The sequence below is a fragment of the Ranitomeya imitator genome, chromosome 3 (genome assembly GCF_032444005.1).
Source record: "Ranitomeya imitator isolate aRanImi1 chromosome 3, aRanImi1.pri, whole genome shotgun sequence".
Classification (NCBI taxonomy): domain Eukaryota; kingdom Metazoa; phylum Chordata; class Amphibia; order Anura; family Dendrobatidae; genus Ranitomeya; species Ranitomeya imitator.
In genome coordinates this window covers 162,052,383-162,064,911 of record NC_091284.1, presented here as the reverse complement: position 1 = coordinate 162,064,911, position 12,529 = coordinate 162,052,383, and positions in this window count along the sequence as shown.

Sequence of the window (12,529 nt, the reverse complement as noted above, 5' to 3'; positions counted from 1 at the left end):
AACCCAGACCCAACTTGTAGGCCTAATGCAGTGTTTTTTTCAACAACTAGTAAACGAGAGCTAGAAGATCAAAGCTATGGAGAGGCAACCTGGAGAACACCTTGGAGCGGAAGACACTGTCTCTACAACCCAGACCCAACTTGTAGGCCTAATGCAGTGTTGTTTTCAACAACTACTAAACGAGAGCTAGAAGATCGAAGCTATGGAGAGGCAACCTGGAGAACACCTTGGAGCGGCAGACACCATCTTTACGACCCAGACCCAACTTGTAGGCCTAATGTAGTGTTGTTTTAACAACTACTTAAGACGAGCATGAAGATTGAAGCAATGGAGAGGCAACCTGTAGAACACCTTGGAGCGGAAGACACCGTCTCTACAACCCAGACCCAACTTGTAGGCCTAATGCAGTGTTGTTTTCAACAACTACTAAACGAGAGCTAGAAGATCGAAGCTATGGAGAGGCAACCTGGGGAACACCTTGGAGCGGAAGACACTGTCTCTACAACCCAGACCCAACTTGTAGGCCTAATGCAGTGTTGTTTTCAACAACTACTAAACGAGAGCTAGAAGATTGAAGCAATGGAGAGGCAACCTGTAGAACACCTTGGAGCGGAAGACACCGTCTCTACGACCCAGACCCAACTTGTAGGCCTAATGTAGTGTTGTTTCAACAACTACTTAAGACGAGCATGACGATTGAAGCAATGGAGAGGCAACCTTTAGAACACCTTGGAGCGGAAGACACCGTCTCTACAACCCAGACTCAACTTGTAGGCCTAATGCAGTGTTGTTTTCAACAACTACTAAACAAGAGCTAGAAGATCGAAGCTATGGAGAGGCAACCTGGAGAACACCTTGGAGCGGAAGACACCGTCTCTACAACCCAGACCCAACTTGTAGGCCTAATGCAGTGTTGTGTTCAACAACTACTAAACGAGAGCTAGAAGATCGAAGCTATGGAGAGGCAACCTGGAGAATACCTTGCAGCGGAAGACACCGTCTCTACAACCCAGACCCAACTTGTAGGCCTAATGCAGTGTTGTTTTCAACAACTACTAAACGAGAGCTAGAAGATCGAAGCTATGGAGAGGCAACGTGGAGAACACCTTGGAGCGGCAGACACCATCTCTACGACCCAGACCCAACTTGTAGGCCTAATGTAGTGTTGTTTCAACAACTACTTAAGACGAGCATGAAGATTGAAGCAATGGAGAGGCAACCTGTAGAACACCTTTGAGCGGAAGACACCGTCTCTACAACCCAGACCCAACTTGTAGGCCTAATGCAGTGTTGTTTTCAACAACTACTAAACGAGAGCTAGAAGATCGAAGCTATGGAGAGGCAACCTGGAGAACACCTTGGAGCGGAAGACACCGTCTCTACAACCCAGACCCAACTTGTAGGCCTAATGCAGTGTTGTTTTCAACAACTACTAAACGAGAGCTAGAAGATCGAAGCAATGGAGAGGCAACCTGTAGAACACCTTGGAGCGGAAGACACCGTCTCTACAACCCAGACCCAACTTGTAGGCCTAATGCAGTGTTGTTTTCAACAACTACTAAACGAGAGCTAGAAGATCGAAGCTATGGAGAGGCAACCTGGAGAACACCTTGGAGCGGCAGACACCATCTCTACGACCCAGACCCAACTTGTAGGCCTAATGTAGTGTTGTTTCAACAACTACTTAAGACGAGCATGAAGATTGAAGCAATGGAGAGGCAACCTGTAGAACACCTTGGAGCGGAAGACACCGTCTCTACAACCCAGACCCAACTTGTAGGCCTAATGCAGTGTTGTTTTCAACAACTACTAAACGAGAGCTAGAAGACCGAAGCTATGGAGAGGCAACCTGGAGAACACCTTGGAGCGGAAGACACTGTCTCTACAACCCAGACCCAACTTGTTGACCTAATGCAGTGTTGTTTTCAACAACTACTAAACGAGAGCTAGAAGATTGAAGCAATGGAGAGGCAACCTGTAGAACACCTTGGAGCGGAAGACACCGTCTCTACAACCCAGACCCAACTTGTAGGCCTAATGCAGTGTTGTGTTCAACAACTACTAAACGAGAGCTAGAAGATCGAAGCTATGGAGAGGCAACCTGCAGAACACCTTGGAGCGGAAGACACCTTCTCTACAACCCAGACCCAACTTGTAGGCCTAATGCAGTGTTTTTTTCAACAACTAGTAAACGAGAGCTAGAAGATCGAAGCTATGGAGAGACAACCTGGAGAACACCTTGGAGCGGAAGACACTGTCTCTACAACCCAGACCCAACTTGTAGGCCTAATGCAGTGTTGTTTTCAACAACTACTAAACGAGAGCTAGAAGATCGAAGCTATGGAGAGGCAACCTGGAGAACACCTTGGAGCGGCCGACACCATCTTTACGACCCAGACCCAACTTGTAGGCCTAATGTAGTGTTGTTTTAACAACTACTTAAGACGAGCATGAAGATTGAAGCAATGGAGAGGCAACCTGTAGAACACCTTGGAGCGGAAGACACCGTCTCTACAACCCAGACCCAACTTGTAGGCCTAATGCAGTGTTGTTTTCAACAACTACTAAACGAGAGCTAGAAGATCGAAGCTATGGAGAGGCAACCTGGGGAACACCTTGGAGCGGAAGACACCATCTCTACAACCCAGACCCAACTTGTAGGCCTAATGCAGTAATTTTTTCAACAACTACTAAACGAGAGCTAGAAGATCGAAGCTATGGAGAGGCAACCTGTAGAACACCTTGGAGCGGAAGACACCGTCTCTACAACCCAGACCCAACTTGTAGGCCTAATGCAGTGTTGTTTCAACAACTACTGAACGAGAGCTAGAAGATCGAAGCTATGGAGAGGCAACCAGGAGAACACCTTGGAGCAGCAGACACCGTTAGTAGGCCCTACCGAAGTAGTAGCCCCAATGCAGTTTTCAAATTCCTATAGGCTGAAAACCAGACTATTGACGCTCAGCTTTTTTCAGAGGAGGACCGCTGTATTAAGTGGCGCAGACAGACACAGGTAGTAGGCCTTAAACAAAAAATTTGGCTCAATGCAATTTAAAAAAGGTTACAGGGGTACACAGGCTGCATTGCTCTGGTCAGGGGAGGACAATTTCAATTATGGACTGCAGACAGACTTAGTACACCAACAATTAAAAAAAGGATGCTCTATGCAATATAAAATAGGTTCCAGGGGTACACAAGCAGCAGTGGTGTGGTCAGTGGAGGACTATTGGAAGGAGGGACCGCAGACAGGCTTAGTAGGCCTAACATAACAAAAGTTGGCTGTAGGCACTTTAAAATAGGTTCCAGGGGTACACGGGCAGCAGTGGTGTGGTCAGTGGAGGACTATTGGAAGGAGGGACCGCAAACAGGCTTAGTAGGCCTAATATAACAAAAGTTGGCTGTAGGCACTTTAAAATAGGTTCCAGGGGTACACGCGCAGCAGTGGTGTGGTCAGTGGAGGACTAGTGGAAGGAGGGACCGCAGACAGGCTTAGTAGGCCTAACATAACAAAAGTTGGCTGTAGGCACTTTAAAAAAGGTTCCAGGGGTACACGGGCAGCAGTGGTCTGGTCAGTGGAGGACTAGTGGAAGGAGGGACCACAGACAGGCTTAGTAGACCTAACATAACAAAAGTAGGCTGTAGGCACTTTAAAAAAGGTTCCAGGGGTACACGGGCAGCAGTGGTGTGGTCAGTGAAGGACAATTTCTATAATGGACTGCAGACAGGCTTAGTAGGCCTAACATAACAAAAGTTGGCTGTATGCACTTTAAAAATGATTCCAGGGGTACACGGGCAGCAGTGGTGTGGTCAGTGAAGGACAATTTCTATAATGGACCGCAGACAGGCTTAGTAGGCCTAACATAACAAAAGTTGGCTGTAGGCACTTTAAAAAAGGTTCCAGGGGTACACGGGCAGCAGTGGTCTGATCAGTGGAGGACTAGTGGAAGGAGGGACCGCAGACAGGCTTAGTAGGCCTAACATAACAAAAGTTGGCTGTAGGCTCTTTAAAAAAGGTTCCAGGGGTACATGGGCAGCAGTGATCTGGTCAGTGGAGGACTAGTGGAAGGAGGGACCGCAGACAGGCTTAGTATGCCTAACATAACAAAAGTAGGCTGTAGGCAATTTAAAAAAGGTTCCAGGGGTACACGGGCAGCAGTGGTCTGGTCAGTGGAGGACTAGTGGAAGGAGGGACCGCAGACAGGCTTAGTAGGCCTAACATAACAAAAGTAGGCTGTAGGCACTTTAAAAAAGGTTCCAGAGGTACACGGGCAGCAGTGGTGTGGTCAGTGGAGGACTAGTGGAAGGAGGGACCGCAGACAGGTTTAGTAGGCCTAACATAACAAAAGTTGGCTGTAGGCTCTTTAAAAAAGGTTCCAGGGGTACACGAGCAGCAGTGGTCTGGTCAGTGGAGGACTAGTGGAAGGAGGGACCGCAGACAGGCTTAGTAGGCCTAACATAACAAAAGTAGGCTGTAGGCAATTTAAAAAAGGTTCCAGGGGTACACGGGCAGCAGTGGTGTGGTCAGTGGAGGACTATTGGAAGGAGGGACCGCAGACAGGCTTAGTAGGCCTAACATAACAAAAGTAGGCTGTAGGCACTTTAAAAAAGGTTCCAGGGGTACACGGGCAGCAGTGGTGTGGTCAGTGAAGGACAATTTCTATAATGGACCGCAGACAGGCTTAGTAGGCCTAACATAACAAAAGTAGGCTGTAGACACTTGGAATTATCTTGCAGGGGTACACAGGCAGCATTGGTGTTGTCAGCGGAGGCCGATTGTAATGAGTGTCTGACAGTTAGTACTCACCAAAAATAAATAGATGTTAATGTCTCGCAATACAACGAAACCAAAAGACAAAAGGGAGGCATACTTTGGTTCAGGGGTGGGCTCCTCTGCTGAGTTTCAGACCTAGTAATTTGGCGCAAAGTATTTACTGGTGTAAATATAGGACACTGCCCCTGACTATTTTAACTAGCATCATACATGTCAACACATTGGTATTGTCAGTGCCAGGCATTGAGGGATGTCAGCGCATAGACTGAACATTGGTGGAGCTGTGAGAGATAATTTTGCAAGTGGTAGAGCACTGTTTGAGCTGGGGGGGAACTCTCTTGTAACCGGCGGTACAGGCCCAGGGCCCCTCATGTTACAACGGTGTGTCTGACGTTGGGTGCGCACCACCACCGCCAGAGACACTTTATTGTACTATGAAGGACCCAGTGGCAGTGCCATCGACCAAAAGCGTGCACACCCACCTCTTCAGACAAACGGCACTCTCACGGCTGCTTGCGCCAAGTGGCGAGACCACTGCCCCGTGAGGGGAGTTTGGCCATTTTGGGAGGTGTAAACATGTCATATGCTGGACAAACAGCTGCTGCAAATTACGAGATTGGAAAAGTCAGTCAGAGCAGTCCACAAGCAAGACCTTTTCATAGGAAAGCTAGGTGCCAGCCGGGAAAGGTGGGGCAAAAGAATTCGAAATCCAGTTGTGGTTCATTTTAATGAAGGTTAGATCATCAACATTTTGGGTAGCCAGACGAGTCCTTTTTTCGGTTAATATTAAACCTGCAGCACTGAATACTCTTTCTGATAGGACACTAGCTGCCGGGCAAGCAAGCTCCTGCAATGCATACTCTGCCAATTATGGCCAGGTGTCTAATTTGGATGCCCAGTAATCAAATAGGAATGACGGTTGAGGGAGAACGTCGATAAGGGATGAAAAATAGTTAGTAACCATACTGGACAAATGTTGTCTCCTGTCATTTTGAATTGATGCTGCAGTACCTGTCCTGTCTGCGGTCATAGCAAAATCACTCCACAACCTGGTCAGAAAACCCCTCTGTCCAACGCCACTTCTGATTTGTGCACCTCTAACACCTCTGGCCTGCTGCCCCCTGCAGCTCGTGTGATAACGCTCACCGTCGCTGTGTGCTGGGAATGCCTGAATCAAACGGTCAACAAGAGTTGATTGTTTGTTTGCTAATATTTGTTCCAGGTTCTCATGTGGCATAATATTTTGCAATTTGCCTTTATAGCGAGGATCAAGGAGGCAGGCCAACCAGTAATCGTCATCAGTCATCATTTTAATAATGCGTGGGTCCCTTTTGAGGATACGTAAGGCATAATCCGCCATGTGGGCCAAAGTTCCAGTTGTCAAATCTGCGGTCGTGCTGGGTTGAGGGGCAGTTTCAGGCAAATCTACGTCACTTGTCTCCCTAAAAAAACCTGAACCCGGCCTTGCAATGCCACCAGTTGCTATTGGCCTCGGAGAAGCTTCCTCATTAAAAAAATACTCATCCCCATCATCCTCCTCGTCCTCCTCCTCCTCCTGTTCGCCCGCTACCTCATCCTGTACACTGCCCTGACCAGACAATGGCTGACTGTCATCAAGGCTTTCCTCTTCCTCTGCTGCAGACGCCTGCTCCTTTATGTGCGTCAAACTTTGCATCAGCAGACACATTAGGGGGATGCTCATGCTTATTATGGCGTTGTTTGCACTAACCAGCCGTGCGCATTCCTCAAAACACTGAAGGACTTGACACATGTCTTGTACCTTCGACCACTGCACACCTGACAAATCCATGTCTGCCATCCTACTGCCTGCCCGTGTATGTGTATCCTCCAAAAACATAACAGCATGCCTCTGTTCGCACAGTCTCTGAAGCATGTGCAGTGTTGAGTTCCACCTTGTTGCAACGTCGATGATTAGACGATGCTGGGGAAGGTTCAAAGACCGCTGATAGGTCTGCATACGGCTGGAGTGTACGGGCGAACGGCGGATATGCGAGCAAAGTCTGTGCACTTTGAGGAGCAGGTCGGATAACCCCGGATAACTTTTCAGGAAGCACTGCACCACCAGGTTTAACCCCTCTGTGACCTTAGACGTACTATCCCGTCGAGGTGCCCTGGGCTTATCTGACCCTGGACGGGATAGTACGTCATAGCCGATCGGCCGCGCTCACGGGGGGAGCGCGGCCGATCGTGGCCGGGTGTCAGCTGCTTATCGCAGCTGACATCCGGCACTATGTGCCAGGAGCGGTCACGGACCGCCCCCGGCACATTAACCCCTGGCACACCGCGATCAAAGATGATCGCGATGTGCCGGCGGTGCAGGGAAGCACCGCGCAGGGAGGGGGCTCCCTGCGGGCTTCCCTGAGACCCCCGGAGCAACGCGATGTGATCGCGTTGCTGCGAGGGTCTCACCTCCCTCCCTGCTCCCTCCAGCCCCTGATCCAAGATGGCCGCGGATCCGGGTCCTGCAGGGAGGGAGGTGGCTTCACAGAGCCTGCTCAGAGCAGGCACTGTGAAGCCTGCAGCGCTGCATATCAGATCAGTGATCTGACAGAGTGCTGTGCAAACTGTCAGATCACTGATCTGTGATGTCCCCCCCTGGGACAAAGTAAAAAAGTAAAAAAAAAATTTTCCAAATGTGTGAAAAAAATAAAAAAAAATATTCCAAAATAATGAAAAAAAAAAAAAATATTATTCCCATAAATACATTTCTTCATCTAAATAAAAAAAACCCAATAAAAGTACACATATTTAGTATCGCCGCATCCGTAACGACCCGACCTATAAAACTGTCCCACTAGTTAACCCCTTCAGTAAACACCGTAAGAAAAAAAAAAAACGAGGCAAAAAACAACGCTTTATTATCATACCGCCGAACAAAAAGTGGAATAACACGCGATCAAAAGGACAGATATAAATAACCATGGTACCGATGAAAGCGTCATATTGTCCCGCAAAAAACGAGCCGCCATACAGCATCATCAGCAAAAAAATAAAAAAGTTATAGTCCTGAGAATAAAGCGATGCAAAAATAATTATTTTTTCTGTAAAATAGTTTTTATCGTATAAAAGCGCCAAACCATAAAAAAATGATATAAATGAGGTATCGCTGTAATCGTACTGACCCGAAGAATAAAACTGATTTATCAATTTTACCAAACGCGGAACGGTATAAACGCCTCCCCCAATAGAAATTCATGAATAGCTGGCTTTTGGTCATTCTTCCTCACAAAAATCGGAATAAAAAGCGATCAAAAAATGTCACGTGCCCAAAAATGTTTTCAATAAAAACGTCAACTCGTCCCTCAAAAAACAAGATCTCACATGACTCTGTGGACTCAAATATGGAAAAATTATAGCTCTCAAAATGTGGTAACGCAAAAAATATTTTTTGCAATAAAAAGGGTCTTTCAGTGTGTGACGGCTGCCAATCATAAAAATCCGCTAAAAAACTCGCTATAAAAGTAAATCAAACCCCCCTTCATCACCCCCTTAGTTAGGGAAAAATAAAAAATAAATGTATTTATTTCCATTTTCCCATTAGGGCTAGGGTTAGGGCTAGGGCTAGGGTTAGGGCTAGGGTTAGGGCTAGGGTTAGGGCTAGGGTTAGGGCTAGGGCTAGGGTTAGGGCTAGGGTTAGGGCTAGGGCTAGGGTTAGGGTTAGGGCTAGGGTTAGGGCTAGGGCTAGGGTTAGGGCTAGGGCTAGGGTTAGGGCTAGGGTTAGGGCTAGGGTTAGGGTTAGGGTTAGGGCTAGGGTTAGGGCTAGGGCTAGGGTTAGGGCTAGGGTTAGGGCTAGGGTTAGGGTTAGGGTTAGGGCTAGGGTTAGGGCTAGGGTTAGGGTTGGGGCTACAGTTAGGGTTGGGGCTAAAGTTAGGGTTAGGGTTTAGATTACATTTACAGTTGGGAATAGGGTTGGGATTAGGGTTAGGGGTGTGTCAGGGTTAGAGGTGTGGTTAGGGTTACCGTTGGAATTAGGGTTAGGGGTGTGTTTAGATTAGGGTTTCAGTTATAATTGGGGGGTTTCCACTGTTTCGGCACATCAGGGGCTCTCCAAACACGACATGGCGTCCGATCTCAATTCCAGCCAATTCTGCGTTGAAAAAGTAAAACAGTGCTCCTTCCCTTCCGAGCTCTCCTGTGTGCCCAAACAGGGGTTTACCCTCACATATGGGGTATCAGCGTACTCAGGACAAATTGGACAACAACTTTTGTGGACCAATTTCTCCTGTTACCCTTGGAAAAATACAAAACTGGGGGCTAAAATATAATTTTTGTGGGAAAACAAAAAGATTTTTTATTTTCACGGCTCTGCGTTATAAACTGTAGTGAAACACTTGGGGGTTCAAAGTTCTCACAACACATCTAGATAAGTTCATTGAGGGGTCTAGTTTCCAATATGGGGTCACTTGTGGGGGGTTTCTACTGTTTAGGTACATTAGGGGCTCTGCAAACGCAATGTGACGCCTGCAGACCAATCCATCTAAGTCTGCATTCCAAATGATGCTCCTTCCCTTCCGAGCCCTCCCATGCGCCCAAACGGTGGTTCCCCCCCACATATTGGGTATCAGCGTACTCAGGACAAATTGGACAACAACATTTAGGGTCCAATTTCTCCTGCTAACCTTGGAAAAATACAAAACTGGGGGCTAAAATATAATTTTTGTGGAAAAAAAAATATTTTTTATTTGCATGGCTCTGCGTTATAAACTGTAGTGAAATACTTGGGGGTTCAAAGCTCTCACAACACATCAAGATGAGTTCCTTAGGGGGTCTACTTTCCAAAATGGTGTCACTTGTGGGGGGTTTCTACTGTTTAGGTACATTAGGGGCTCTGCAAACGCAATGTGACGCCTGCAGACCATTCCATCTAAGTCTGCATTCCAAATGGCGCTCCTTCCCTTCCGAGCCCTCCCATGCGCCCAAACGGTGGTTCCCCCCCACATATGGGGTATCAGCGTACTCAGGACAAATTGGACAACTTTTGGGGTCCAATTTCTCCTGTTACCCTAGGGAAAATACAAAACTGGGGGCTAAAAAATAATTTTTGTGGGAAAAAAATTTTGTTTTATTTTTATGGCTCTGCATTATAAACTTCTGTGAAGCCCTTGGTGGGTCAAAGTGCTCACCACACATCCAGATAAGTTCCTTAGGGGGTCTATTTTCCAAAATGGTGTCACTTGTGGGGGGTTTCAATGTTTAGGCACATCAGTGGCTCTCCAAACGCAACATGGCGTCCCATCTCAATTCCTGTCAATTTTGCATTGAAAAGTCAAACGGCGCTCCTTCCCTTCCGAGCTCTCCCATGCGCCCAAACAGTGGTTTACTGCCACATATGGGGTATCAGCGTACTCAGGACAAATTGGACAACAACTTTTGGGGTCCATTTTCTCCTGTTACCCTTGGTAAAATAAAACAAATTGGAGCTGAAGTAAATTTTTTGTGTAAAAAAGTTAAATGTTCATTTTTATTTAAACATTCCAAAAATTCCTATTAAACACCTGAAGGGTTAATAAACTTCTTGAATGTGGTTTTGAGCACGTTGAGGGGTGCAGTTTTTAGAATGGTGTCACACTTGGGCATTTTCTATCATATAGACCCCTCAAAATGACTTCAAATGAGACGTGGTCCCTAAAAAAAAATGGTGTTGTAAAAATGAGAAATTGCTGGTCAACTTTTAACCCTTATAACTCCCTAACAAAAAAAAAAATTGGTTCCAAAATTATGCTGATGTAAAGGAGACATGTGGGAAATGTTACTTATTAAGTATTTTGTGTGACATATCTCTGTGATTTAATTGCATAAAAATTCAAAGTTTGAAAATTGCGAAATTTTCAAAATTTTCGCCAAATTTCCGTTTTTTTCACAAATAAACGCAGGTACTATCAAAGAAATTTCACCACTATCATGAAGTACAATATGTCACGAGAAAACAATGTCAGAATCACCGGGATCCGTTGAAGCGTTTCGGAGTTATAACCTCATAAAGGGACAGTGGTCAGAATTGTAAAAATTGGCCTGGTCATTGACGTGCAAACCACCCTTGGGGGTAAAGGGGTTAAGGTGTGAGCCAGGCAAGGAATGTGTTTCAGTTGGGAAAGGGAGATGGCAGCCATGAAATTCTTTCCGTTATCACTCACTACCTTGCCTGCCTCAAGATCTACAGTGCCCAGCCACGACTGCGTTCCTTTCTGCAAGAACTCGGACAGAACTTCCGCGGTGTGTCTGTTGTTGCCCAAACACTTCATAGCCAATACAGCCTGCTGACGCTTGCCAGTAGCTGCCCCATAATGGGACACCTGGTGTGCAACAGTGGCAGCTGCGGATGCAGTGGTTGTGCGACTGCGTTCTGTGGACGAGCTCTCGCTTCTGCAGGAGGACAAGGAGGAGGAGGAGGGGGTGCGAACGGCTACAGCCATCTGTTTCCTAGACCGTGGGCTAGGCAGAACTGTCCCAAAATTGCTGTCCCCTGTTGACCCTGCATCCACCACATTCATCCAGTGTGCCGTGATGGACACGTAACGTCCCTGGCCCTGCATACTGGTCCATGCATCTGTTGTCAGGTGCACCTTTGTACTCACAGATTGCCTGAGTGCATGGACGATGCGCTCTTTAACATGCTGGTGGAGGACTGGGATGGCTTTTCTCGAAAAGAAGTGTCGACTGGGTAGCTCGTAGCATGGTACAGCGTAGTCCATCAGGGCTTTGAAAGCTTCGCTTTCAACTAACCGGTAGGGCATCATCTCTAACGAGATTAGTCTAGCTATGTGGGCGTTCAAACCCTGTGTACGCGGATGCGAGGCTAATACTTCCTTTTTCTAACGAGAGTCTCATGTAGGGTGAGCTGGACTGGAGAGCTGGAGATCGTGGAACTAGCGGGGGTGCCGGTGGACATGGCAGACTGAGAGACGGTTGGAGACGGTATTCTTGCCGGTGCCCTAGATGCAGTGTTTCCTACTACGAAACTGGTGATTCCCTGACCCTGACTGCTTTGGCCTGACAACGAAACCTGCACAGATACTGCAGGTGGTGCGGAAAATGGTGGCCTTACAGTGACGGAAGGGATGTAGCGTTGCTGACTAGCTTCATTGGCCGAGGGTGCTACAACCTTAACGGACGTTTGGTAGTTAGTCCAGGCTTGCAAATGCATGGTGGTTAAATGTCTATGCATGCAACTGGTATTTAGACTTTTCAGATTCTGACCTCTGCTTAAGGTAGTTGAACATTTTTGACAGATGACTTTGCGCTGATCAATTGGATGTTGTTTAAAAAAATGCCAGACTTCACTCTTTCTAGCATCGGATACCTTTTCAGGCATTGCAGACTGAGCTTTAACCGGATGGCCACACTGTCCTCCAACAGGTTTCGGCTTTGCCACGCGTTTTGGGCCAGATACGGGCCCGGCAGATGGAACCTGTTGCGATGTTGATGCCTGCTGCGACCCCTCCTCCTCCGCTTCAGAACTACTGCCGCCTGCACCCTGTTTCCCCAATGGCTGCCAATCGGGGTCAACAACTGGGTCATCTATGACCTCCTCTTCTATCTCATGTGCAACTTCATCTGTGTCACCGTGTAAGCCGGTGGTATAGCGTTCGTGACGGGGCACCATAGTCTCATCAGGTTCTGATTCTGGATCAGTACACTGCGAGGGCAATGTTGTGGTCTGAGTCAAAGGAACAGCATAGTAATCTGGCTGTGGCTGTGCATCTGTGCACTCCATGTCCGATTCAACTTGTAATGGGC